Here is a 27,249-nt window from a genome sequence, read left to right as displayed (position 1 = left end):
AGGCGCAACGGACAAGCCCACCACTCGCTGGGAGAGATCAGGCCTGGGGTGGGGGGCATGGCGATGCCTGGGAGGGTGGGACATAGGTGGAGGGAGAAGGAGTGAGCAAGTGTTTCTGAAGGGTGTAAAATGCACTGGAAAAGAGCCTGAATTATTTAGAAATTAATTTTGGTCCAGTGAATCGCCATTGAGTTTCATTCACGATACCTCTGCCGCAAGAATCCAGGCTCTGTAAGCATCCCACCTGCACGGACCTGCACAACACCATCTGTGATCCCGCTGGTCAGCTTCCATGAGGGCGGGGGGGGGGGCGCACCCCACACATTCCACAGAGAGGATCTAGAATCCAGGCCCGGGTGGGCAGCGGATGGTCTGCGGAGGAGTTGGCACCTGCAGTTGTAAATAAAGTTTTATTGGAACAGAGTCACAGCCACTCATGTACATATTGCCTTTGGCTGCTTTCCCGCTGCTACAGCAACAGAGACCATCTGGCAAGCAAAGCCTAAAATATTTACCATCCAGGCCGTTCCAGAAAATGGTTCCTCAAGCTAGGACTTGCCAAGGAAGGAGTCAAGAGCTGGTTAGCCACTTCGCTGACCATGAGACGTGGAAGAGAGGCTGAGGACTGGAAGGGCCAGCAGACTGAGCAGCCTCACCCCATGCAAGGGACGCAGGCTGCCAAGCCATGTCCCCTGGAGCTTGAGGGACTCGCTGGGCCCAAGCCTGAGAAGCTGGGGGGCTCAGCGATGGTGGAAAAGGGGCCAGGTCCACAGGGATCTGTGCTCCCATGGACCTGATGTGGGGAGACACAGAGAGGGAGAGAGAAAGAGAGCGGGCTGTGGGAGGGAGCAGGGACCCAGGCCGTCCTTACGATACCGTCACATGTCACCTGGACAAGCCCTGCTTGAAGCCAGATGCTGAAAGAAGAGCTTAATCCACCGGCCAGGTGGGTGTCTTCACTGTGCAAAGTGGCACGCGCCCTGGGTGATGGGGCTGGGAATAACCCACACGGCTCTCAGCCAGGGCACCAACACCAGCTTGCAGGGTGTCTGGGAGTGGGCTTTGGGCCCCTTCCTCCCTCTCCGCACTGTCCTCTCTCAACCTCGGACACAGAGGCCTGCCGGGCAGGTCGGTGGGGAAGCCTGGCAGAGTCTACCGAAAAGCTGCTCGCAGCAGGCTGTCTCCCCGCCTCTGCCTAGAGTGGAAGGGAGAAGCCTGACCTTTCAGAGACATTCAGGGGTTCGAGTTTGACCTGCGGGGGCTGTTCTGCTGACTGAAGGGGGCTCTTTTCTGATGTGAGGGAACCCAGGATTTTCTGGCCTGGGGGTGTGACAAAAGTCACAGGCTGGCCCTCAGTTTTGCCCAATGTATGGAGGAAACTGGCCCCACATGCCTAGTGAACCAGCAGAGGGGAAAAGAGGGTGCTGTCTTCCCTGCGTGGCATCAAAGTTGGTGCAAAAAGATGAGAAACCAGAGCTGCCATGCGGGCTTCATACCGGGGGGTGAGAGGGCACGGAGAGACTGTGACGAAGCAAGAGGAAAGCCGCACGACGAGGCCGCCACAGCTCACCTCTAGTAACTGAGGCGTCATGGAAATTCAAGTGCAGTTCTGTCAAATGTACTATTTTTTTTTCTTTTTTCTTTTTAGGGCCGCACCTGTGGCATATGGAAGTTGTCAGGCCAGCCTACGCCACAGCCACAGCAAGGCGGGATCTGAGCCACATCTGCCACCTACACCACAGCTCACAGCAATGCCAGATCCTTAACCCACTAAGCGGGGCCAGAGATGGAACCCACATCCTCATGGATGCTAGTTTTGTTCGTGACTGCTGAGCCACAACAGGAACTCCCAAATGTAATATTTTTTAATGACACTCAAGAAATCTGAACTTTTATGAACATATATACTCTTAGCATCATACTCCTGTTTTTTTGTTGTTGTTTTTTTAAAACAGCTCAAAGCCAACACTGGCACCAAACAAACTCACCCATCGACTGGATGTTGCTGCATTTCTTTGAACTGAAGTCGAATCGGCACCAGGATGCCACATTTTATGCACGCATGTTCCTTTTCTTCTTTTGCTTTATCTCTCTTAACATTTTATATAATACAGACACTCTGCTGCTGCTTTTAGCAATTATCTCAACCAAGAAATCGCAAGGCTTCTCTTAACCAATAGTAAATAAAAGAGAAAAATGCAACCTAACCAACCTCGTACACATTTACCTCTTGCTCTGGCGTGTTTAATTCTCTCTCTCTCTCTCTTTTTCTTTTTTTGCTTTTTAGGTCCACACCAGCGGCATATGGAGGTTTCCAGGATAGGAGTCTGATCGGATCTGTAGCTGCCGGCCTACACCAGAGCCACAGCAACGCCAGATCCGAGCTGCCTCTGTGACCCACACCACAGCTCACGGCAACGCCAGAGCCTTAACCCACTGAGCGAGGCCAGGGATCGAACCCACAACCTCATGGTTCCTAGTCGGATTTGTTTTCACTGCGCCACAAGGGGAACACCTGCTTAATTTTCTTACTTTTCCAAAATGAAAACAAAACAGGTATTTTTCAGGGCATCAGCATAAGAATCTAGCCGGCTTCCCCGGTGATTCAGAAAGAAGAAAGCATTCAGATATTCCACCTGAGACCTATCTGAAAACCAAGCCAGTGAGTACCCCAGAAGATGGTATTATTCGAACAACATTATTTTTCCTGTGGACTGTGGACTCTATTAATGGCTGTTCTCTGAACGATAAAAGCTGTTCACCCATGAAATTCATCCACGTGAACGCGACCATTACGGAGACATTAAAATCAAGGAAACACATGCTGGGACTTGAGTGACATAACACTGCACATTACAAGGAACTATTCCCCGTCAGAAGAACAAGTATTAGCAGAATGTAAAGCCCAGTTCAAATGCGAGAGTGTGATAGATGCTGAGTATACAAACCAAACTTGATTTCCCTGGATCTGCTCTTCTTCAAGTGACTGAAGCAAACAGGAGACTTCGCATTTGTTTCCTCCACGAGATTCGGTTCAGTCGACTCTGTCCGAGCGTCAGAGTGACACGAGCTGCCCACGCGGCCTGAGTGGGGATGACCCGTCATTCCTCCGTCAGAGACCGAAGGCCCCACACAGGTTACTTTTTCCTTGCAACATACGGAAAGAAAAATTTGACGGCTGACAACTTTTTATTTCTTTCACTCCATGTTACTTCTGGCTGGAGCCAAAGTCTGTTCTGCTCCTTCAAGACCCAGCTCAGAGCCCTTAGCGCTGGAAAAGGAGCTCCCCTGACATTCCTGCAGCTACAAACACCCACCTGCATCCTGACCCGCCTGCAACGTCCACAGGGGACGGGAAGCTCGCAAAACAGCCAAGCTTCCTTTTTTTTAAAGGAAAAAAAAAAGAGAGAAAGGAGTGGGCCCGGCCGATGTTGTCCCCCTGGGTCTCTTTGTGGAATATGTGTGATGCTGTTTGTCTGCTGCACAAATGTTTCAAAAGTGAGCAAAGACCCGCTCCTCTCCAGCCCCAGAGGAAAAGGCAGCACCTTCCCAGTCGCATCCTCTCCAAGAACAACAAAGAAAACGTACGGGGACCAAATGGTGCCACAACGGCAGGGAAGAACTTCCAGCAGGTAAAAAACCTGTTTTGTGTCTTTTGCGATACAAAATGGACTGATTTGAGGGAGCTGGCTTTAACCTAATGTCTCCCGGCCGTCTCAGAAGAAGAGAGAGCTGCTTTTTCAAGTGAACGGTGTAGTTCATACAGCAGCTTCTAAAGCGTTTATGGACAATTAAGGACCGTCAATAAACCTGACGCCTGTGTACCACCGCAGCCGGGTGTGAAGTGGATGCCTGTCCGCTGTTGGTTCCCGCTCCTTCTAATCCAAAGCTCTCGTTGATCTTTCTGTCTTTGTCCCAGCTGTATCACCACGTCTAACTGTCCTTTAACGGTCGGAGCACGCTATTATTGAGATTGTATTTTCCACACGTCCTCTCATGACTTTCCTCGTTGCTCCGTACGGTCTGGGATCCACTCCGTATTGATAGAGCTGGGATTATTCCTTTCACGCGACACAGTGGAGACAGAAGATGCCGAAGAAGAGTATTGGGATCCGCCCCTTTCCCTGAGAACACTGACGGGGTTCACGCCCTCGAGATGCGGATCTGTATGAGCCGAGGGAAAGCCCTCGACTCTAGATTCGCTGTCTCGGTCTTTTCTGCAAAGATAAAGCCCCAAGCAATCCGCTTGGCTCCCGGGGTACAAAGTGACGTTTCCAGATGGGCATGTATTGTCAGCTGTGTTGTCCTGCTCCTTCATTTTCGTTTTGTTAGATCCTTTGTTTCTTTGATGCTCAAAATATCACACCATTTGGCTCTAAAATCTACATTAGAAGAGCATTAATTAAAGGCAGACAAACGCAATGGAGACAGTGTTGAAATTATGCTTGAAGGTACAATGTAATTAATTTTGTACAAGAGAAACATAAAGAGGGAGAATGAAACTGGAGGAAATAGCATCACAACCCACAAAATGATAATGAGAAATACAATTGTAGATTAGACAAAATGTGAAAAGACATATGGAGTAATTAGATTTCGGGGGGGAATCAAAACACAGGGTCTTCTGCTAAGTGCTGGCGAAAGTGCAGTGGAGAAGGCGGACCTCACGTCAGGCCGGGCTCTGCCTCGGGACCCGCCGGGGGAGGGGCGGGGTGGGGGGAGGGCAGGATGGCCGGGAGGCTCTTCGAGGGGCTTGGACAAAGGAGTTAGGAGAACGACCTGGCTTGGAAGCACTTCTGCTTAATGAGAGCAGCGAAAGAAACAGACCAACTATGATAAAGTTCATCTCCCTTCCAAGATGGGGCCAGAGCGACCATAATGCATTAAGGCTCATTACTCCCAGGGAAGCCAAAATTACCAGGATGGTTGTTAGGGTAAACTGGATTTACTGTGTCTAGCAATAGTTCATTTGAATTTACTGCATCTGTATTTCAGTAGTGCCTTAGGGTGCTGTGATTGAAAGTTACAGAAACCTCATGAAATTGAGTCTAGTAAAAAAGAAAATGAATTTATATAAAACATCCTTCGTGTAGGAATCCATCCTATGGCCCTCTACCACCATAATAACGGCAACGATCATTCAATAATAACGATACCTCACAGGGCCCCAGACTCAGGACGAGTTTTTTCAGAGCCAGTGTGGCCACTGGCTTTTGCTTAAATGCCATGTGGTTTTATTCAACCAGCATCCAGATTAGACTCTCTCATGGCTGATCTTCCATGTGGAGAGGAAAAAATAGGGATGGCATTTACGTGGTTGGGTGACAGCTAACATTTGCTAGGGGCCCCACCTGTGCCACGTCATGTACATGCGATGGCTCGTTAAACCCTCACGACACCTGTGGCACTTAGGTCTCCTTTTGAGAGAGGGGACAGAGGCCCCGGAGGTGACAGGAAGAGGTGGCGAACCCAGGAATGCTGCCTTTGGGGAGACTCTGGAGTTCACTGTTACCTCCAGCTACCATGAGTGAGGGTTCTGCTGCTGAGGGTTCAAATCGCCAGGAGCCTAACAGCTTAAATCAGCATCCCTTTATCACCTTGAAGTTTCCAGGGTCTGCAGTGTGGGCCCAGCGTGGCTCCTCTGGTTCTACTCAGAATCTGGAGAGACGGAACTCCGGGGGCGGCGGGGCGCTGGGCTCGGCTCCGCCAGGAGGCTGGGGACAGCCCCTCCGCTCCCAGGGGCCAGCGGGTTGGTGCCAGGGCTCAGTCCCTCTCAGGCTCCCCCAGTCCCTGCATCCAGGCTGCTTGGGCACCTGGGGTCCCTGTGGCTCCAGACCCCTCGGGGCTCCCTTCCCGCACCCCTTCCTTCCCTCTCCGTGACAGGACGGGCACGCCTCACTTCCTCCGGAGCCCTCACCAGCGGCACCTCTAAGGTCCCCGTTTCTGCGAAGGGTCCAGGCGCAAGGACTTACGCCCTGAAGCACTGCTCCGGCCACTCAGGATTTCCCTACCTCGCTCTTCAGCGCTTCCCTCCACGTGGCCCAATGTGAAGAGAGACAGCTTTTACTGTTTCTGTCAAAACCAACCCCTGAGAAAGCACGATCGTGGCCTGAAGGGGCTCATCTCCTTCATCCTCTGAGCTGAGCCTCGGGAAGATCAGTTCCCGGGGGTGATGCAGGAAGGGGGCAGGGGTGAAGAAGCACCTGGGCAGGTGAAAGGACCAGAAACACCAGCGTCTCGGGAGACCCCCCATGGACACCTGACGGGCCCAGCGGTGCAGGGGGCGGGGGACGGGGTGGGGAGGGAAACTGCCTGGAGGAGGTGACACTGCAGGACCTGGAAATGAGGACAGCCAGGTGATGGGAAGGGGTGGGGAGGAGAGAGGGGAGTGTCAGAGGCAGAAGGAAGGGCAGGGGCAGGGGCCCAGGGCAGGCGACCGTGGAGACGGGTGTGGAGGAGGGGCAGTGGTGAAAGTGGTCAGAGAGGCCGAGGGGAGGGCGGGCAGCACTCGGGGCCACGTCGGCCACACTGAAGTCCCCACCTGGGACTTGACTCTGAAGGTGATGGCCAACAGTTGAAAGACAAGGAAGGCCAGATTAGTGCAGAAGTCTAAAGTACACCCAGGAGTCTCCTCTGTCCTCTGACCGAAGAGGCCACTCCCTCCAGGGCAGGTGGCTCCCCAAGACGTGCCCCTGCTCAGGGGAGGCTCAGGAGCTGGAGGGACGCTCTTTCCAGAGGTGCACAGCTGTGAGCCAGATGGGAGCGAGCTCTGCCTGTCCGACCACAGCTCTCCGTCCCTGCCTCCAAGCGTCCGCGTTGTCACATCTGCGACTGCGCCTCTGGGGTGGGCGCAAAGGTCTTGCCTCCCTAGCCAAGTACACAGTTGTGTTCTCAGCCCCTTCCTGTCTACGTCATCAATGTTTGCTTCCTGATGCTCACTGGTGCTCCCGCTGGCCCCTCAGGAAGGTGGAGGGGGTTTCTTCTCTTGCTTGGCGCCTCCTGCCTGACCGGGGAGCAAATGCTAGACTCGTCTCCGGGAGTCTTAGTGAATTTATTTTGCCAGAGTAATTCAAGCCACTGTGGGATTTCTCAACAGTCATATTAATTTGAAATGGGCTCTTTTTTGATGTTAATTTCTTGTCAGAGCAGAAGATTCATGATAAAAAAAAATGATGGAAGCCAATTTATAATAAATGATGTGTGTGGAATGTGGGTTTCACTCACTGTTTTCCCCCCGTCTGGCATCTCTAAGCTACTTCTGTGAATTGGAACCTACTTTTGGATGTTTCTGCTGTCATTCCTGCAAACGGAGTGGGGCCGAGTTGAATCGATTCAGAAGTGAAGATCTGGGTGCCGGACAGCGTTGTGTTGGCCCTGACGCAAAGTTCTCCGTCTGCTGCTGTGAATTTCTGAAGCCAAAAGCTAGAAGTTGCTGAAGGTCTGTGAATGGCATTCTTTAGCTTTTAACTTTCACATAAAACAGAATAAAAGATTATCCCATGTCCAAAGAAAATTCTGGCTACTGCTCGTAATAAATTCCTGTGCATGCTCCAGATGCAGAATTGAACAGCGTGCTGTCAGCTCATTCATTCTTCATGCGGCTTATTTTTATTTGGGTTGCAGGCATTAAAAAAGATGTCAGATACGTATATATTCACAGCCCCCTTTATTTATACATCTGCACTCTTCCAGATACATCTAAATACACACCCACAAATACACACACACACATACATGATTTTCTCCATCCCAATGAATTCTTCTGTCAGTGGCATCTGTTCTACCAGAGAAGTTCCTGATGAAATAGTTCCAAGTTTTTGTCATGTGATCTAGAAGGAATCTTTGGGGTTATCTCGTCTCTTGCATTTGATCCTGAATAATCTAATAGAGAACCCATTCTCTCCTGAGACAGACCACTTGATTTTAGACGCCCTTCCTTACTTTGAGAAAATATCTGTCCTCCTATCATTTCCACCCCTTAAGATGCAGTAAAGAAGTGTGCCTCGCTAGCCGGCAATCACACAGGAGAGGCTGAGTGACAGAAGGGGGGTTAGGAATGAGGATATAAACATTGGAAAGTCACCAGCTAACCCAGGGTAACTGTAACTTTGGGAGAGAAGGAGTTGCAAACAACTGATGAGACTCTGGAGTATGAAAGACAGAAACATTGGGGAAAACCAATCTTTGGGGGTCCACTGAAGAAGGAGGAGTAAGCCAGAAGACGGTCGGTCAGGACACCCACTGAGACAGAGGCACTCAAAGGGCACAGCTGAAGAGAGCCAATGACAGGGCCACTCAGGAAGGCATGAGAGGTGAAAGGGAAGCCTCCAGGGTGGGGAGGCACCGGCAGGGATGCTTTTCCACCAAAATTCAGAAGCAGGCATATGGGGGGAGCATGTTGTGGAACCCAGACAGAGGTACGGAGGGAGGAGAGAAAGGTCCAGTGGGCGCTTTGGCCTTTCAGAGAGAAAGACAGACACCACCGCAGTCTGGACTCTCCCGAGAACCTGAGGCATCTCCCTCTGATCTGCTAGTGCCCCCCACTGGCTCAAACCAACAGGATCCCCGGAGGCTAGGGAGCCAGCCTGTCCCAGTCCACTGGGGCCGGCACCGGGACACGAAACAGGGTGGGAGAGGGAGCGGGCAAGAGCTGAGGAGGAAAGAAGCAGGGAATCAGGGAAAAGACAGAAGAATGATTATGAAGGGCTCCTTAAGCATAAAACATCACAAAGCACATTTCCATCAAAAGAAATTCTAGATTTACCGAAGTCCCCAAGATTCAGGCACAATTTGACATGGAAGTTGCTTTATAAACTAGTATTTTATTTAGGGCCGCACCCACGTCATATGGAAGTTCCCAGGCTAGGGGTCTAATCAGAACTACAGCTGCCACCTACGCCACAACCACAGCAACGCCAGATCTGAGCCACGTCTGCGACCAACACCACAGCTCACAGCAACGCCAGGCCTTAACCCACTGAGTGAGGCCGGGGATCGAACCCACATCCTCGTGGATGCCAGTTGGGTTCATAACCCACTGAGCCACACGGGAACTCCTATAAACTAATATTTTAAGTGCCTACTGTGTGACGGTTACTGTTACGGTACTCCCACAGAAGACTTCAGACTAGATGTAAGTGCAGGAAACAGACCAGACGACCGGGGGCAAAGGCCAGTAGAGGAGAAGGTTGGCGTCTCCGAGCGCAAGCACCCAGTAAACACACCAAGTCTGGGCCGAATATTTCCTTGCGGTGGGACAGTCCTGCGCGTATAGCCGTTCAGCACGAGCCCTGGCCTCCACTCAGCCGGTGCCAGTCGCCCCCCACCCCCAAGCTCCACTCCACAGCATGACAGCCAAACCCCCAAATATCCCAGGCCTTGCTGGATTCCCCCTGTGGGAAAATGTGCCCCTCGTTTAGCGACTTGAGGCTGGACAGAGGAGAAAAAGCCAGTAGTGGAGGCAGAAGGAGACTGCAGTGGGGCAGGAAAGGATGAGGAAACAGTAACGGGATGGGGGGGGGGGGCAGAGAGATTGTGTGGGGCTGGGGACGGTGACAGATGACTTGGGGAGGAGGCTTTAGCTTCTAGAGGTGACAGAAAAAGGCGAAATTAATGTGAATAATGCATTTTATTTAACCCAACATACAGAGATGCCAAGCATCCTGAGATGAGTCTGTTAATCAACCGGGGGATTCTGGGCCCGGAGACCAGAGAACAAGCTCCTCATTAATAGAGGAAGAAAAACAGAGCCGAAGCGTCGCCAGTGGTAAGGAGGTGCTAACACAGCTCTCTGGGGAAGAATATCCCTGATCAAAAACCTCAAATTATAAAGACACAGGGAAGAGGACGAATAGTTTTCAGAAAACACAATGTCATATTTACTCCACTTTCTGTGACTTATTAAATTGCCTGCTACAGTAATTATAGCCATGTATTGTTAGAGAGTTATAAACACTGGAGGAACTTCTTATTGTCAGAGATGATTATTAAAACTACACATTTTTGCCTGCAAACTCACACAAGCCAAAAAAAAAAAAAAAAAGTTGATGAAACTCATCTTGGGGAGTCGGCTTGTGTCCCTGAGCCGGGCTCTCTTCGGAATAGAAATCGATAGTCTGATCATTTTCTCCTACTTTACTCTTAACAACAGTCTATCTTGTCCCCAACAATTAATCTTCGCAAATTTTTAGACTCCTCTTTTTGCATACAGACTAGATTTTGATGGTATTTCTTAGGACACCTGCAGAGCGTGAAAATGTTTCTTAATCTGTTCTGCATTGCATGCCTCTCTCAAGAAGTTGACCAAACTTCAAAGAGGTCAAAATGTTCCACTGCTACAAAGCTAGGGCTGGGAGAGAAAATGCATTACTGCCGTAGTAATCACGTGCCACCCCCTCTCCTGGAGGACATTTCCGGTAAACAGACCCATCGGGGGACCTCTCACAGGCCCTGAGTAACCAACTCTCTCTTTTCAGATCTGCTTATCCTGCAATGAAAGGGGCTGGCAGCCGAGAAGATGTGGATTCCCACGGGCACTGGGTTGGCCGGGAAGAATGAGTGAGCCTTCAGGGAATCAAAGCATCTTTAAGCAACTCGGACCAGAGCATCCGTCCTGGACAAGAGCTAAAATAAAAACTGTTTTTCCTGATAAATGCAGGCTTTGGTCCGGTGAGAAGTATCTTCTGACCCAGAGTCCTGAGCCGAGAGGTGAGGTCTTCCTGACTGCTCACAGAGTGGCAGAGATGCCCTCTCAACTATGTGTGTACCTGCTCACTCCTGGATGCCGGCGGATGCTTGCGGGGATATCCTGGAATATCTGTTAAATGTTCAGATTCTCAGGTCCAACCACAGCCCTGCTGAAACGGAAGTGGGGCAGGGGTGGAGGGCAGGGAGTGGCATGGGTGCTTGTGGTCACACAGACCTGAAGCACATCTGGGCGGGTCAAAACCTCTAGTTTTACTCAAAGCGGATGAGAACACTTCTGGCTAGGAGTGGTCTTGGTTATATTTTAACAACAGCGTTTTATATCCTTCAACGCAGTCAGGCATTTTAGATAAATTCTCTAAGAAATGGGAGCTTACATCTATTTGAAAATATGTTAATCACTACTTTGAAGAACGTGCAGTGCCAGTCAGAACCAGGAACCACTGGGGTGTGATAGTTGCTTCCAGGACAGATAATAAGTTGGCAGATCCAGCTCCATTTATCCTGTGGATTTAAAATGCCAGATGAGGGCTACCTGCTTCAAGCAGGGAAACTCATAGCACTGGCTCATCTTTCCACTCAGACTGTGTACAGAAAGCAGACTTTGAGTAACCTTTCCGCACTTTTCTGGAGAATTACTTTTGCCCTGAGAATTCTATTTCCACGTTAAAGATACCTTCCCCGCCCTCCATGGCTTATTCCTGGATAACTGAAAGATAATAGAAAAGCTAGAGCTTATCATGCTCTATTAGTTTGTCAAAATTCTAGTTTACTTATTTTAGTATCAGATTAGCCTTTTAAATATTACGGCATGTCTAATAAAAAATGAACACTAATGCATTTACTTTGGTACTGTTGACTGAATTTCTTTTTTTTTTTTTAGTTAATGACTAGGTGATCTTTAGGGAAAAAATAACTTGAGGAATCTGGAAACCAGATATATTAGATGCATGAGGAAAGGCAGAGTTAATTGTAAAACTTTGCAAGGAAATTCTCAACCCACATCCACAATTCTAGTCCCAGGGGGAAAACTAATATTGAAGTGAAAGAGCATTTGTTTAATCCATACAAATCCTTGTGTTTTGGAGTCTCAGAAAATAGAATGCTTTTTCAAAAAGAGTTCCCTTTTTATTTAGAAATTAAAAAGCACCTTTTTCCTTGGGCAATTCTATTTTAATATTGTAATAAATTATTTTGTGTTTTAGGGATAATTTAAACTGAATATATCCAATTTACTTTACCATTTCAGTAAATTATTTTGTAAGTGTGCCTAACACAGAAATGTGTGTATATGTGCCTGTGTATCTCTGTATCTATCTATTCAACTTAACTCATATTTCAGTGCAAGGATTTGTGCTCAATCAACATATTTATGGAAAGACAACTGGTTTTGGAAGACATAAAATCCTTTTTGGATTAAAAGTTTTTGAAAAGGACTAATAAAAGCAAAACACAGTATTGTATCCAAGAGGCAGAACTTGATTCACTAATTTGCCAGTTATTGTTTTCTCAATGAACAATACTATCCTTTCCTAGAAGCCAAATCAACAGTGTGTTTCTGGAAAATCAAGGCAAAAGTAGACAGTAGCCCACAGAGACCCACGAAATTGCTCCCTAGTTTTAACAACCAAAGAGGGAAGGAAGACATCCCCTTACGGTCATGGCAGAGTAACAGGCACTAGATTTAACTCCTCTTCTTAAAAAGCTAGAGAACAAGACGATATACATGGGATGATGTTCATCAGACATGGGGCACCAGGAAGTGCAGGATACTGACTCCCAGAATGGGAGATAGACAAGGTTACCTTGGCAAGTGTGCCCTCCCTGGGAAGAGGTTCCAGCCCACAGCACAGGGAGGGGACACACGAACAGAGCCTGGTGGGCTCAGTGGATTGAGGGGACTGGTTCTGAGTCTGCAGATGTCAAAGAGATTGCAGAATTCTGGAAGTGAGGGACTGGAGTATGAGAGAGAGACAGAGAGAACGTATATATACTCGGAGATTTTCAGAGGTGACCCCCAGAGACTCAGCTGGGTAATGCAAATATGTGAAAAAACTACCAACGCAGGGAAAAAACCCAGAGAGTGACAAATGGGACAACCCTGGGAGCTCATTCATGACCAAAAATACTTTGTGTTCTCACCACATAAGGTGGAGAAATCTCCTATAACCTGGGACACTGGTTTGTGTGTTTAGAAAATATTGCTTGAGCAATGGCAGAAATCATCCCTAGACTTCAGGCTGCTCTGACCTCACCCTAACAACACCCTAATAACACCTAAAACAAGCCTCAAGAGATCAAATTGATTCCAAGTAACTTAACCATATGCCAGAGTGAAGCCCAATAATATTTAAAGAAGTACAAAACCACTCCACCACCAAAAAAATTATAATTCACAAAGACTAGTATTCAATCCAAAATTATAAGGCATGTAAAAAAGTGGAAAAATATGCCCCATCAATAAAAAGAACAAGAGGAGAAAAAGTAATCTATAGAAACAGATTTTGAAAGGACAGATGATAGGATTAGTCAATAAAGATGTTAAAGGGTTATTGTAAACATAACTGTTATGTTCCGTAAAATAGAGGAAATCATGAGTATGATGAGGAAAAAAAGTAAAATTATTTTAAGAAACAGTTCAGACTTTAAGCATTAAAAAACAACAAATAATTCAGAATTATAGCAGGTTAGACATTGCAGAAGAAAAGATTCATGAACTTGATGTCATAGTAACAAATACCATCCAAAATTAAAACGGTCAAAAAAAAAAAAGCGTTAAAAAAAAAGGTGGAAAAATAAATGAACCCTCCAGGGGGTTATGAAAATATGAACCAGTCTAACATACATATAGCTGGAGTCCAGCAAAGCAAGAATGGAAATATAGAATTACATTTATATTATTTCTAACGTGTAGAAATAGTGGCCAAATGTTCCAAATTTGATAAAATTTGGATTGCAGAAGCTAAGTGATCTCCAAGCAGAGAAACATGATGAAATAAACCAGACACAAGGAGGAAGAAAACACAAATATGGAAGAATAAAACTAAGAATGACAGCAGACTGCCCATCAGAAACTATGTGATCCAGTAGACAAAAGAGTGTTTTAATATTGTTAAAACTTTAATAAAAAGTGGGAGGGGGGAGTTCCTGTCGTGGTTCAGTGGTTAACAAATCCGACTAGGAACCGTGAGGTTGCGGGTTCGGTCCCTGCCCTTGCTCAGTGGGTTGATGATCCGGCGTTGCCGTGAGCTGTGGTATAGGTTGCAGACGCGGCTCGGATCCCACGTTGCTGTGGCTCTGGCATAGGCCGGTGGCTGCAGCTCCGATTCGACCCCTAGCCTGGGAACCTCCATATGCCGCGGGAGCGGCCCAAAGAAATAACAAAAAAAAAAAAAAAATTGGGAGGTGGCCCTTTCATCCCAGAAATTCTATACCAAAAATACTATTCTATATATCAAAAATACTAAAAAAAAGAAGGTGAAGCAGACTTTTTTCAAATAGAAGCTAGGAGAATGCAATGCAGCGGCACCAGCATTATAAGAAATGTTTCATGCTTAGCCAGAAATAAAATGAGATTAGATGGGAATTTTGATCTACACAAAGGAATAAAGAGCATATCAGGTAGTAAATGTGTGAGTAAATACAACAGACTTTTTATTATCATTTAATTTCTTTAAAAGATAATTGTTTAATTGAAAATAATAACAATGTAGTCTAGGATTTAAAACATTTCTATTTATTTATTATTTATTTATTTTTGTCTTTTTGCCATTTCTAGGGCTGCTCCCATGGCACATGGAAGTTCCCAGGCTAGGGGTCTAATCGGAGCTGTAGCCACCAGCCTACGGCACAGCCACAGCAACATGGGATCCGAGCCACGTCTGCAACCTACACCACAGCTCACAGCAATGCTGGATCCTTAACCCATTGAGCAAAGCCAGGGATCAAACCTGCAACCTCATGGTTCCTAGTTGGATTCGTTAACCACTGAGCCACAATGGGAACTCCAGATTTAAAACATTTCTAAAAGAAAATAGGTGACAACCACAGTACAAAGGCTAGGAAGCTTGCTATGGATGTACAGTATGGCGATGTCATTATAAAGTATGTGAAATGGTATAATATTTAAACACAGACTATGGTAAGTTAATAAATATGAACTATAAACCCCAGAGAAACCCTTGTTTAAAAAGCAGGATAGTTCACAAGTTAATTGAGAAGATTAAAAATGTGTTTAAAAGAATAGTCCATTAATGCAGATGAAGCCTGGAAAAGGAAGAAAACAGAATGTAAAATTGATGGAATTTTTTTTTAACAATGTTGGAAGCACTGGATATCCAGAGGTTAAAAAAAAAAAAAATTCCTCATTGTCATTGCTCTAGGAGGTGGATCTGAGAAGGTATGGCTGTGGTTTATGTCAGAGAGTGTTTGGCCTATGTTTTCCTCTAAGAGTTTTATAGTATCAGTTCTTACATTCAGGACTTTAATCCATTTCAAGTTTATTTTTGTGTATTGTGTTAGAGAATGTTCTAATTTCATTCTTTTGCATGTATCCGTCATTTTCCCAGCACTACTTATTGAAGAGACTATCTTTTCTCCATTGTATATTCTTAATTAATTGACCATAGGTGATTGGGTTTATTTCTAGGCTTTCTGTCCTGTTCCATTGATCTACATTTCTGTTTTTGTGCCAGTACCATATGGTTTTGATGCCTGTAGCTTTGTAGTATAGTCTGAAGTCAGGGAGCCTAATTCCTCCAGCTCCATTTTTCCTTCTCAGGATTTCTTTGGCTAGTCCAGGTATTTTGTGATTCTAAACAAATTTTAAAATACTTTGTTCTAGTTCTGTTAAAAATGCCATTGGCAATTTGATAGGGATTGCACTGAATCAATAGATTGTCTTGGGCAGTACAGTCATTTTGACAACATATTTTTTTCTAATCCAAGAGCATGTGAAGAAAGTCGAAATGCAAGTTGGAGACCACAGAATATATTTATATATTATTTATATATTCAGGACACAAGGCCTCTAATAAAGAATACTTAAACCTTAATAAGACGGCAATTTAATTTTTTTAAATGAGCAAGACTTAATCATACATTTCAACAAAGACAGTATGTGGGTAGGAACTGAGCATATGGAAAAATGTAACTTCATCAGTCATCAGGGAAATGCAAATTAAAACCACAATGAGTTATCACTACACACACCCACCAGAATGTCTGAGATAAAAAATGCTGGCAGGGATGTGGAGGAACTGGAACTATCAGAAGCTGCTGGTAGGAGGTAAAATGGTACAACTACTTTGGGAAACATTTTGACTGTTTCTGATAAACAACCACCTACCATATGACCCAGCAATTCTACTTCTAGTATTTATTTAAGAGACATGAAATCATATATGCACACAAAATCCTACAGGCAAATGTTCATAGAAACTTTTGTTATCATAGCCAGTCACTTGAAATAGCCCAAATGTCCACCACCGGGTAAACGGATTAACAAACTGTGGACACTCAGACAAGTGAATACTGCTTAGCACTAAAAAGAAACTGAACTACCAGGATCACAGCATCATAGAGGAATCTGAAAAATATTATATTAAGTGAAAGTAGCCAGCCATAAAATACTACATACTGTTTGATTCTATTTATATGAAGTTCTTGAAATAGTCAAAACTATAGTGATAACGGCAGATCCGTGGTGTCCAGGGCCAGGGGCTTGAGGGAGGGATGGACAACAAAGGGGCACAGGGACACTTTTCAAGGTGACACAAACGCCCTCTATCAGGATCATGGTGAGGGCTACTCAAAACCCGTCAAATTGTAGCTTAAACTTGGTACATTTCACTGTACGTAAATAATAATTCCATAAAGCTGAACAAAAGAAAGAAAAATGGAGAGGGAAAGAGACAATAAGATAAAGACCATGACAAAAAGAAACTGAATTCCTAGCTGTCTTAGTTTCCACGGAGGCAAACGGTGATTAGGAACCTAGAGGCTTCATTCCATCACAAGCACTTGAGCCACGTTGGTCCACTCACCCACGCTCCCTATGAGCCTAAGAACAGCTGGAAAGGGCGGTAATGGTCCTGGGAGCGCTGAGCAGCTCTGTCCTGCCAGCACCTTGCCTGCCCAGCCAGCAGACGCTGGCTGATGGGAGGAGGGAGGGACGAAGGGAGGGAGGAAGAGGACTTTGGGGAGCACCACCCCACTGCAGGTGTTGCTCTGGGCTGCCCTCTGCCAGGCTCTGCAGATGTGGCAGAGAAGAGGACACACACTCCTGAAGCACGGGAAGCAGATTTTTCCCAGCTAGTCCTCCAAAGAATTTTCAGAATTTCAGGTATGGGAAGGGTCGTGAAAAGGCGAGGGATGTCTCATATCTCGAGGGCTTCTACAAACGAATCATTTGTGATGAGACTTGAAGTTGGTCAGGTGCCCAAGGGAGGAATATCATCGAAGCTGAGGGAACAGCACATGCAAAGGCCCTGAGACAGAAGCGACCATGAGGTACGTGAGGATCCCAGGAGGCCAGGGTAACTACAGCAGAGAAAGCAATGGGCACCAAGGTGAGACATGAGGACAGATCAGCAAATCCCTACCTAACTGCACATTCCAATCACATGAGTGGTTTTTAGCACAATATACTTCTAATTAGCAACCAGAGCTGAGAACATCTCATTCTGGTGAAAGGTCTGCAGTCAAATGAGTGTTTCTGTGCAGACACTCCTGAGCCAGTTCCTGCCTAGAGTTAAATTCTCCATGGGGCTGAACGAGGGTTCTGAGATGCACTTACAAGCATTGCTGTGTGTCACTCCCAAACAATTCTCCGGGGGCTGGGAGGAACAGACCATAGAAATGTAAGACGGAGAACACATCACTGGAGGACAGAAGGAAAGGCTCCAGCTGGGTGAAAACGCGTTGCCTTGGAGAATGTGTCATTTCTCTTTCATCACAGATACTCTTTTTCCCACTCCAGAGGCTTCTTTCTAGTTCTATCCGCCACCTTGTGAACTTCTGAGTTAGGAGCAAATACAGAAACAAGGAGCCTACCCTGGTTTGCAGGCAGAGCCCACAGGAGTCAACCATGGGCACGCCCACACTGTGATACCCAAAGTGGGGAGTGGATGGTTCAGGGTAGGGACTGTGTACCCATCCACTGCCCACCTCAAACACAAGCTTCTGTCCACTTGCTGAACTCTGTTGATAGCAGACTCGTGCAGTAAGAGATGCCTTTAATTCCAAACCTTTTCCAATACCCCTCCTCCCCCAAAAAAATTAGAAAAAGAAAGAAAAGAATGGAACAGAGAGCGTTCTTGCCTGCCCTGATCTTGCTCAAGCAGCTGCAGCTTTGCTTCAAGGCCAGGTCTTGCCCAGCTGCCCCTGTGTGTGAGCCCTTAGGTCCCACTTCCCAGCTAAGGCCAAGAATCAGGCTTCAAAGGAAACCAGAAGGTGAATGTCATTAGGAAGGTTTGCAGCTTATTTGAAATCACGTAGATGGTCCGGCCACCTGTCTTTATCTTGCCAGCTCCTCTTAAACCATCAAAGGCTTATTTGTGTTCCTTTGATGTGGGCTGCAAGTGTATTTCCTATGAATGATGGTAGATTAAATGTTATAAATGGACCCAAAAGGCATAGTTGGAAACGTACCAATTCTCCATCTTGGGATCAACTTGTATTTCCATTTAAATATCAGCTTCTTACAGTTTTAGCTAAGGCATATATATTGTATAAACTGGGTGACTTGTTTGAAGGGCAATTAGGGATATTCTTAAATTTATCAGAGTGTATAACAGCCATACCTGGGTTTCTGCTTTGGGCTCTAGTGGAGTAGCTTATAGCACTGAGAACAAGAAAGAAAAATGGAGAAAAGAACCTGAGAGGCATCTACTTGAAAGCAGTGCAACCAGTGGAGTGAGGCCCCCCTGCCTCTAGACTCTGGAAGCTTCTGTGGCACCTTCAAGGTTCCAGGTTCATGGTGGGCAGATGGGAGTGAGGCGGGGCGGGGGCTGGGCAGAGATGTCCGCCCACCGTCCTGCTGTCTCATCCATCAAGGAGATGGACCCTGAAGCGTGGCGCTGCCAGGAGGTGAGGGGCCAAGATCCTTTGGAAAAGGAGGGGGAGCAAGAGGTGAATATGGTTTTCTGGACCATTACCTTGAGCCGTGCAAAGCAAAGGCCAGTGAGTCACAGGGAGAGCAGAAAAGGAGGGCAGGTTTTCAGCAGTCTTTGGGGCTAAGAAGGGGAAAAACACGTGAGTCAGATGCCAACAAGGAAGAGGGGCTCTGACTCTGGGCCCCCGTAGGGCAGAGCTCAGGGCAGCAGCTAGACCCACAGGGCAGAAGCCAACCCACACAAATGTCATCACAGGAGTCACCATGGAGGTGACAACAGTGCATTAGTAAATGGCGCAGGTCACCCAAATACCCACATGGGAAAAACAGTGCATCTGACCTCCACCCGCAGCACACACGTAAACCGAAACCAGACAGGCCGCAGTCAAAAGGGAAAGGCCAAAGCAGGAAAAAACGCTTTAGGAGAAAGCACGGGATGTCTTCATCACTTGGCGGTAGCCAGCGTTTTTAAGCAGGACACGAGTAGCACTGACCATACAGGGAAGAAGGATTAATCAGTTATCCTTAAAACTGACCAAAAATGTCTCAGGACAGTCCATGACTAAGACACAATGAAGTAGAAGGTATCTATACCAATAAAGAAAATAATGAAGGACTCTTCCAAATCCGTACGAAAAAGGCGACGTGTCCCAGAAAGGAAAAAAAGAAAAAAGACTCCTATTTTCCACCAAGGAATTAAGAAAACATCATCAGTAACGCTGATCATGGAAATGCAAATTCAGTGCAAAACATGACACAGACAGATGCTGAACCAAAATGGATAAAATCAAACAGAAGGAGTTCCCGTCGTGGCGCAGTGGTTAACGAATCCGACTAGGAACCATGAGGTTGCGGGTTTGATCCCTGCCCTTGCTCAGTGGGTTAACGATCCGGCGTTGCCGTGAGCTGTGGTGTAGGTTGCAGACGCGGCTCGGATCCTGCGTTGCTGTGGCTCTGGCGTAGGCCGGTGGCTACAGCTCTGATTCAACCCCTAGCCTGGGAACCTCCATATGCCGAGGGAGCGGCCCAAGAAATAGCAACAATAACAACAACAACAACAACAACAACAAAAAGACAAAAGACAAAAAAAAAAAAAAAATCAAACAGAAAATACCAAATACTGGTGAGGTGTGGAGCGGGCTAGTGGGAGATGGAATGTCACGACCTCTTTGGGAACGTCTGTGGTCTACAGAGCTGAGCATGCAGATAATCTCTGACCAAACGACTCACCTCCGAGGGCTACACACAGCGGAAAGGCACGTCTGTGCACCGAAAATACGTCAAGTATGTTTACAGCAGCGTTATTTGCAACCGACAAAACATGGCAACCACCAAATATCCATCAGTAGTGGAATGAATGGACTGTGGTACTATTTATATTTTAAAATGTTACACAGCAATGATGTGCAAATTATTGCGACACACACAATAACACGTACGGATGTCACAAACATAATGAAGGAAAAATGACCCACTGGGGCTTCCATTATTCAAGGTTCCCGAAGAAGGAAACCGGCCGTGGTGACGGAAGCTGGACGGGGCACTGCTGGGCGACCACGTCTGGGGCTCCAGGAGATTTCCTTCCTTTCAATCACATTCTCCTTGATCTGGGTGACAGTCACCGGCGCGTGTGCTCTGTCTGTGAAAAGCCATCCATCTGTACACTTCTTTTTCTTTTCTTGCCTTTTTAGAGCCGCACCCGCGGCACAAGGAGATTCCCAGGCTAGGGGTCTACTCAGAGCTGTAGCTTCTGGCCTACTCCGCGGCCACGGCAACACAGGGTCGGAACCGTGTCTGCAACCTACACCACAGCTCACGGCAACGCCAGATCCTTAACCCACTGAGCGGGGCCAGGGATGGAACCCGTGTCCTCGTGGATATGAGTCAGGTTCGTTAACTAACCCCTGAGCCACAACGGGAACTCCATCTGTACGCTTCTAATTTGTACATCTTCGGTGTGATAGTTACGCGTCAATAAAAATCTTTAAAAAAAGTGCATATATCCTGTGGTCCAAAATTCCACTTCTTAGAATTTATCCTGTAGACATACTTCCATGAAATAAAGATACACAAAGAAGCTGTTGATCATATTTTTTGTAACATTGTTTACTATCATCAACAATCAAAGGCAGCTTAATGTGGCTCTCTTTAAATAAATCCCAGTGCATCTGTATGGTGCAACAATCTGTCTTCTGGTGGGGGGCGGCGGGGGGGAATGAAGGAGCTCTGTATAGGCTGGTATAAAACAATCGCCAAACATGGATTAGTGGCCAAAAGCGAGCAGCTGAATACAAGAGACAGAGAGACAACTACCCATGTCTGAAGAATTACAGCAAACTGGTACACATGGCTCTGGACTGAGAGAGAAGGCATTCTGATCTGAACTAACAGACAGATGAATCTTTTTATACCTTTTTCTCGTTTTGATTTTTTTTAATTCCAGACCACATACCCCTCCCAAAACATGAAAAACAAGTTACTATTAGCAATTCACAGCATGCTTTCTCCTTTTGCATTGATGGATTCAAGGTATTTCTCACGTTTTAAAGGGATCCACGGGAATTAAACATGGTGAACATTCTGCTGTTTCTTCTTAGCAACTGCATGGTTTTGGAGGCCTCCACCTAGCGCCAAGTGTGGTCACAGAGCAGGAGAGGGTGACAGAGGAAGGGGAGGGGTCCCAGGGAACAGAGCTCAGGAATAACTAGTCACCTATGGATTAGCTATCCAGGCAGCTCTTGAAAGCACTGCAGGGATCAGTGCAGTTCTGCTCCTGTTGTATCCACAGGCGAGGGTATGTGTGTCTGTGCTTGCAGTGCTCGTGTGTGTGTGTGTGTGTGTGTGTGTGTGTGTGTGTGTGTGTGTGTGTGTTCAATCTCAGGGTCCTTTTAAAACCAGATCCTCCCCCACTGTGAAAGGAAGTAAATTCAATTGTTTGAATGTGGAGGAGTGGCGTTGGCAAGGATGAGTTTTGCCTGAAGCCAGTTTAGTAATTAGGTTGAAAAACTTAAAGCCAACACAATACATATGTAGATGATAATGTCTTTAATCTATTTTCACAAAATGAAACTAAGCTGGAAGGGAACAGAGAAAAAAAAAAGTCGTAGCAGAACGTGCACGGAGAGAGACAGAGTCTCATTGCTGGACTTGAAAGGGAGTCGTGAGAAAGGAACAGCGAGGCAGGAACCAGACGGACAGGTACCCGGGAATAGAAATGAAATCGCAGCTTCCACTCCCCATGGGAAGTCGGTATTAATACCCAGAGCTGCTGTGTTCTGAGGTCTATTCCAGACACACAGCAGAGGGGAAGCTGCCAGCATAGAAGGCGTATGCAAAAAGTTGCTCAATCAAGATTTGTTGAATCTGTGTGAAATATACAGGAAATGATGCTATTCTGCCAAGTTCAACGGCTGCTTCAAAGATTGGATGCATTTACAAAAGAATTTAAAATGAGACCTAGTAGTTCCCGTCATGGCACAGTGGAAACGAATCCGACTAGGAACTATGAGGTTGCAGGTTCGACCCCCGCCCTCCCTCAGTGGGCTAAAGATCCAGTGTTTCTGTGAACTGAGATGTAGGTCGCAGACATGGCTCAGATCTGGCGTTGCTGTGGCTGTGGTGTAGGCTGGCAGCTGCAGCTCCAATTCGATCCATAGCCTGGGAACCTCCATATGCCACAAGTGTGGCCCTAAAAAGCAAAAAAAATTTTAAAAATTAAAAATAAATAAAATGAGATCTAGTCATTGATACAGAGAAAGTAGTAGATATGTTTATGAGTTACATATGATGTATCATTTAGATAATGTGTATACATTGTAAATAATATATATGATGTATCATTTAAATGTGATACCTTGTAAACAATGTATATGATGTGTCATTTAGATGCGCAGACATTGTGATGTATATGATGTATAATCTATAGTGTTACATGTATTTGCATCTGTGTGTGTACATGTGTGTATAGATATGTAGTTAAAGAAAACCAGAGGGAGACAGAAGTTAAAGCAATGGAGGGAGCTTTTATTCAAGAAACTCCTGCAATGAGGGAAGAGACTCCAGCATAGAATCAGGCTCAGTTCTCACAGCACAACCCTAAGGAGTGGGGACTGACAGCCATGGAGCAAGCTGCGGGAGATGTGCATCCCTGGATGGAAAAGGACTAAAGGGACACAGCGAGTGGGAGGGATTCCAGGGAAACCTGCCTGACAGGACTCTTGCTGAAGGCGGGCCCAGGTGATCCGACATCACCTGGGGTGACAGTGGGGATGGGGAGTTTGATCAGATTTCAGGGTGGAGGATTCTCATTCCACTGCCTTAGCAGGATTCTTGCGAAATCTGGAGCCACAAAGAAATACAGGAACAGCCCTTGTTGGGGAGAAGGTTGAGGGGAGCCTGTCTGAAGTTCGGTCAAGCAAAGATTGTCTGTCAATTTCAAGGATATTCTTTGTAGTATCTCTTGTTATAAAAGTGTATTGCAACAATCTAGCGGGATTGGCTGAGAATTCAACCATACTTACAATCATATGTTTACGCTATGGAATACAAAGCAGCTGTTATCAGCAATAAAGCAGTTCTACATCCTGACAAGGAAAGATTTCTCAGATCTAACCATTGAAAGGCAGATGTCTCTTTTTAGCATAATGCCACTGATGTTTAACACACACACAAAGACCAAAGGTCGGCAAGTACATGTCTGTTGTATGAACCGGTAGAGAAGGGCCTGGAAGGACACCTCTAAATCGCCAGCAGTGACGAAGGAGAGGGACTGGGCCTGTCTGCCATGGTCAAGGTGAACTTTGTCTTTCTGTGTGGTGTTTGGTATTTTTAACAGAGAGAACCTACACACATAATACTTGTGTAGATTTTTTTTACCTTTACTTTTAGTGATCACCCTGAAATACCAGACCACTCTGAAAACTATCCAGTAGTATTTAAATATGATGTTATTATTAAGAATACAGACTGGACATTAGGGAACAGAATGGATCCAGAGCTGCCCGACCCCCTAGGATCTAGCGTTGTCTGGAATGATGCTCATTCATCCCTTCACTCATCCATTCTACACACATTCTTTACCCCACGCAATATGGTGGGTGCTTGGGAGACCCCAAATTTGCAGGCTGCTTGTGGAAGAAAGAAAGACAGGAAATGAAGTAACAGCTGGGCTTTCTGGGTTTAGGGGTTTTGAGCCGAGTGCCTTCCGGGAAGACCACTTACTCCTCATGGAACACCAGGAACACCAGGACGTGCTGCCCTAGGAGCCCTACGGTGGGGGTAGAACACTAGGTGGAGATAAAGGTCACGTGTCCAGGTAAGAGGTGACGGACGCTAAGACAGGAAACCGGGCACTGGGGCTTTGGGGCCTGTCTACCCTCAGGCTACAAAAATGACCAGTAACAACAGCACTTTAGGAGGTAGAGGGATTCCTGGGGCGGTACCTTTAGACTCGGAAAGGAAGGAAGAAGTGGGGGGTGGGGGGGTGCGGGGCAGGGGAGGAGAAGCTTTGGGAGGGTCCTGTCTTTAAGTCTCACGGGCTGGTAGAAAGCACGGAGCGAAGTTTCCATGGCGGGGAGGGCATCTGCAAGCAGCCTGGGTACCAGGGCTTGCGGGACAACGAACGGCCTAACTGGAATACAACGTCCTCACAGAGAAACAGCAGGAATTTCAGGTCTTCCCCGCTCACTTATTTATTCATCCTACAAATGCTTGTCCAGGGACTGCTGTGTTTCTTTTGCTGTGCAGGAGCTGAACATTCAGTCTAGAGCAAAGAGAGGCACTGTCTCTGCCCTCACAGAGCTGACAGTCTGCATGGAAACAGCAATTAACAAACTAACAAATAATACCGCGCAAGTCTAGACTTCTGGCTCCAACAGCACAGCAGAGACAATAACCCAAAACATGCCTGCGTTTATTATTTAGAAATGCTGGTAAAACTAATAAATGTGATTGTATAGGCATAGCCAAGGGAGCTGGAAAGAATGGAGAACAAAAGAAAGAAGGAAAAACTAAAAACGAAGGAGGCAGCCAGCTGAGCAGCCACTGCCCTGAGGAGAGCAGGTGTGTGTACAGAGCTGTTACCTGGCTCCCGTGGAGCAGTGGTCCTTTGGGTGCACGAGAATCCCCTGGAGGGCTTATTACAACACATTCCAGGGAGTTCCCATTGTGGTACGGTGGAAATGAACCCGACTAGTATCCATGAGGACACAAGTTCTATCCCTGGCCTCCCTCAGAGGGTTGGGGATCCAGTATTGCCGTGAGCTGCAGTGTAAGTCACAGACGTTGCTTGGATCCTGAGTTGCCGTGGCTGTGGTGTAGGCTGGCGGCTGCAGCTCTGATTCAGCCCTTAGCCTGGGAACTTCCATATGCCACAGGTGCGGCCCTGAAAAGCAAAAACAAACAAACAAACAAACGAACCACATTCCTCTAGACCCCAGACCACCTCCCAAGTGTGTGATTCAGTTGGTCTTATTTGGGGTGTCAGATTCTGCATTTCTAAAGACTTCGCCCTGACACTGAACATGCTTGTCTAGGGACCTACTGACATCCCATCCAGAGAAGAGCAAGGCAGGACAGGCAGGGCAGAGACCCTCAGACCTACTGACATCCCATCCAGAGAAGAGCAAGGCAGGACAGGCAGGGCAGAGACCCTCAAAAATCAAGACCCTCTAAAAGCCACTCCCTCAGTGAAAGCATAATCCAGAAAAGCATCACCCGCCCACCACACCACAGAGTTTGTCTTTTTCTGCCTGGTCTCACCTTGTAGAGAAAAATAAAAGGTCTCTCCTGAGAGCTGGTCATCAGATCCGGAATCCTACATGGGTTTGGAGTTCAAAATTCAATTCTCAAATGATCCCCAAACCTCCAGGCCAAGGATTTAACATAGAAACTGGTCTGACGCTAGCAATAACCCTAGGATATCTGGCAGAAAATTGGCACAGGGGAGCGCCCCACTGATTCAAGCATACAAGGTTCCCACAGCTAACCCCCCAGAACAGAGATTCACAATTCAAATTAAGACACACCTCAAATTAAGGAAATATTCCACCACAGGTGAATCTGCAGACAGGATACACACAGGAATAAAACCCTCACTCTGAAGATAACAGAACAATCTATTACGAATTTAGAATATGAAAAATAACCTAAAACAAACAAATGCTGTACCGGATGTAGAGAAAAGGGGACCCTCCTACACTGTTGGTAGGAATGTAAGTTGGTGCATCCACTATGGAAAACAGTATTGACAGTCCTTGGAAAACTAAAACTAGAGTTGCCATATGATCCAGCAATCCCACTTCTGGGCATATATCCAGACCAAACTATAATTCAAAAAGATAATGCACGCCTATGTTCATGGCAGCACTATTCACAACAGCCAAGACGGGGAAACATCCTAAATGTTCTCTGACAGAGGACTGGATAAAGAAAATGTGGTACATACACCCCGTGGAATACTGCGCAGCCATGGGCAGTAACGTGGAGGCAACCAGAGATGATGATACCAAGTGAAGGAAATCAAACAGAGACAGACAAACACCGTACGATACCAGTTACATGTGGCATCGAAAAGAGGACACAAATGACCCCATCTATGAGACAGAAGCAGAAAGAGGCTCATGGGCATGGAGAACACACTTGTGGGGACGAGGGCAGGGGCTGGGGAGCAGCGGACAGGGAGGGTGGGGTGAGCGGATGTGAGCGGTGGCACACAGTGTGGATGAGCAACAAGGTCCTGCTGCACAGCCCAGGGAATCAGAGTCAAGGTCCCAGGATGAACCATGATGGAAAAGAGTATAATCAAAAGAGGGAATCTAGAGATAGAACGGAATCACACTGCTGTTTAGTAGAAATTAACTCATTGTAAAGTAACGATATTTCTTTTTAAATAAAATGACCTGAAACAAATGACAGACGCAAGGCCATGAGAACAGAATAAGACACAGTGAAAGTAGAAGGGGCAGGATTAAAGAGGGCCAAGGGGAAACCCCAGTCATAGAAATTAGGAATTCAACCAATGAATGACTTAGAGAGCAGATAAACAGCTGGAAGGATAAACAGGCTGGTGACTGAGATAAAGAAATTGCCCAGAAATCAGCACAGCGAGAAAGGACATAGAAAATGGGTTAAGGTTCAGTGACATGGGAAACAGAACAAACTGGTGCAACACATGTTTAACAGGACGCCCAGAAGAGGGAGAGAGAGAGAGGGTGGGAAGCAGTAGATTTTCTTAATGCTATTTTCCATTATGGATGAAAGAGAAAAAGGTACCAAATAGGACACACTTTAAAGAGAAAGAAATACCTAGAGATGCTAGAAGTGACTAGAGAATAAAAAGACAGATTTCCTATAAAGTCAGGACAAGCCAGCCATCAACAGAATCCCCAACAGTGGTACCTGAAGCGGGAGAGCGGAGCGGATGACGGTCAGCT

General features: G+C 46.6%; 1 long non-coding RNA gene across 9 annotated transcripts in view; it reads right to left on the bottom strand.

The window, feature by feature from the left end:
• LOC102161661 (uncharacterized) overlaps positions 1–27,249 on the bottom strand; it is a 509,074-nt gene that overhangs the window by 241,865 nt on the left and 239,960 nt on the right. For 7 of the 9 annotated variants that reach the window (XR_014832667.1, XR_014832665.1, XR_014832663.1 and 4 more), the window contains one exon: positions 255–390. This is a non-coding gene — a long non-coding RNA (uncharacterized LOC102161661). Of the gene's footprint in view, positions 1–207; positions 391–7,276; positions 7,410–18,860; positions 18,939–27,249 lie in introns of all 9 variants that reach the window. The other 2 variants (XR_014832664.1, XR_014832668.1) reach the window with 2 other exon arrangements.

Source organism: Sus scrofa, chromosome 17 (assembly GCF_054392235.1).
Source record: "Sus scrofa isolate SSC_HxYL_T2T_F1_AM1 chromosome 17, Sscrofa_HxYL_maternal_Yorkshire_Landrace_v2.0, whole genome shotgun sequence".
Taxonomy (NCBI): domain Eukaryota; kingdom Metazoa; phylum Chordata; class Mammalia; order Artiodactyla; family Suidae; genus Sus; species Sus scrofa.
The sequence above is the reverse complement of the archived record's forward strand: the minus strand, read 5'-3'. Positions and strand labels throughout refer to the sequence as shown.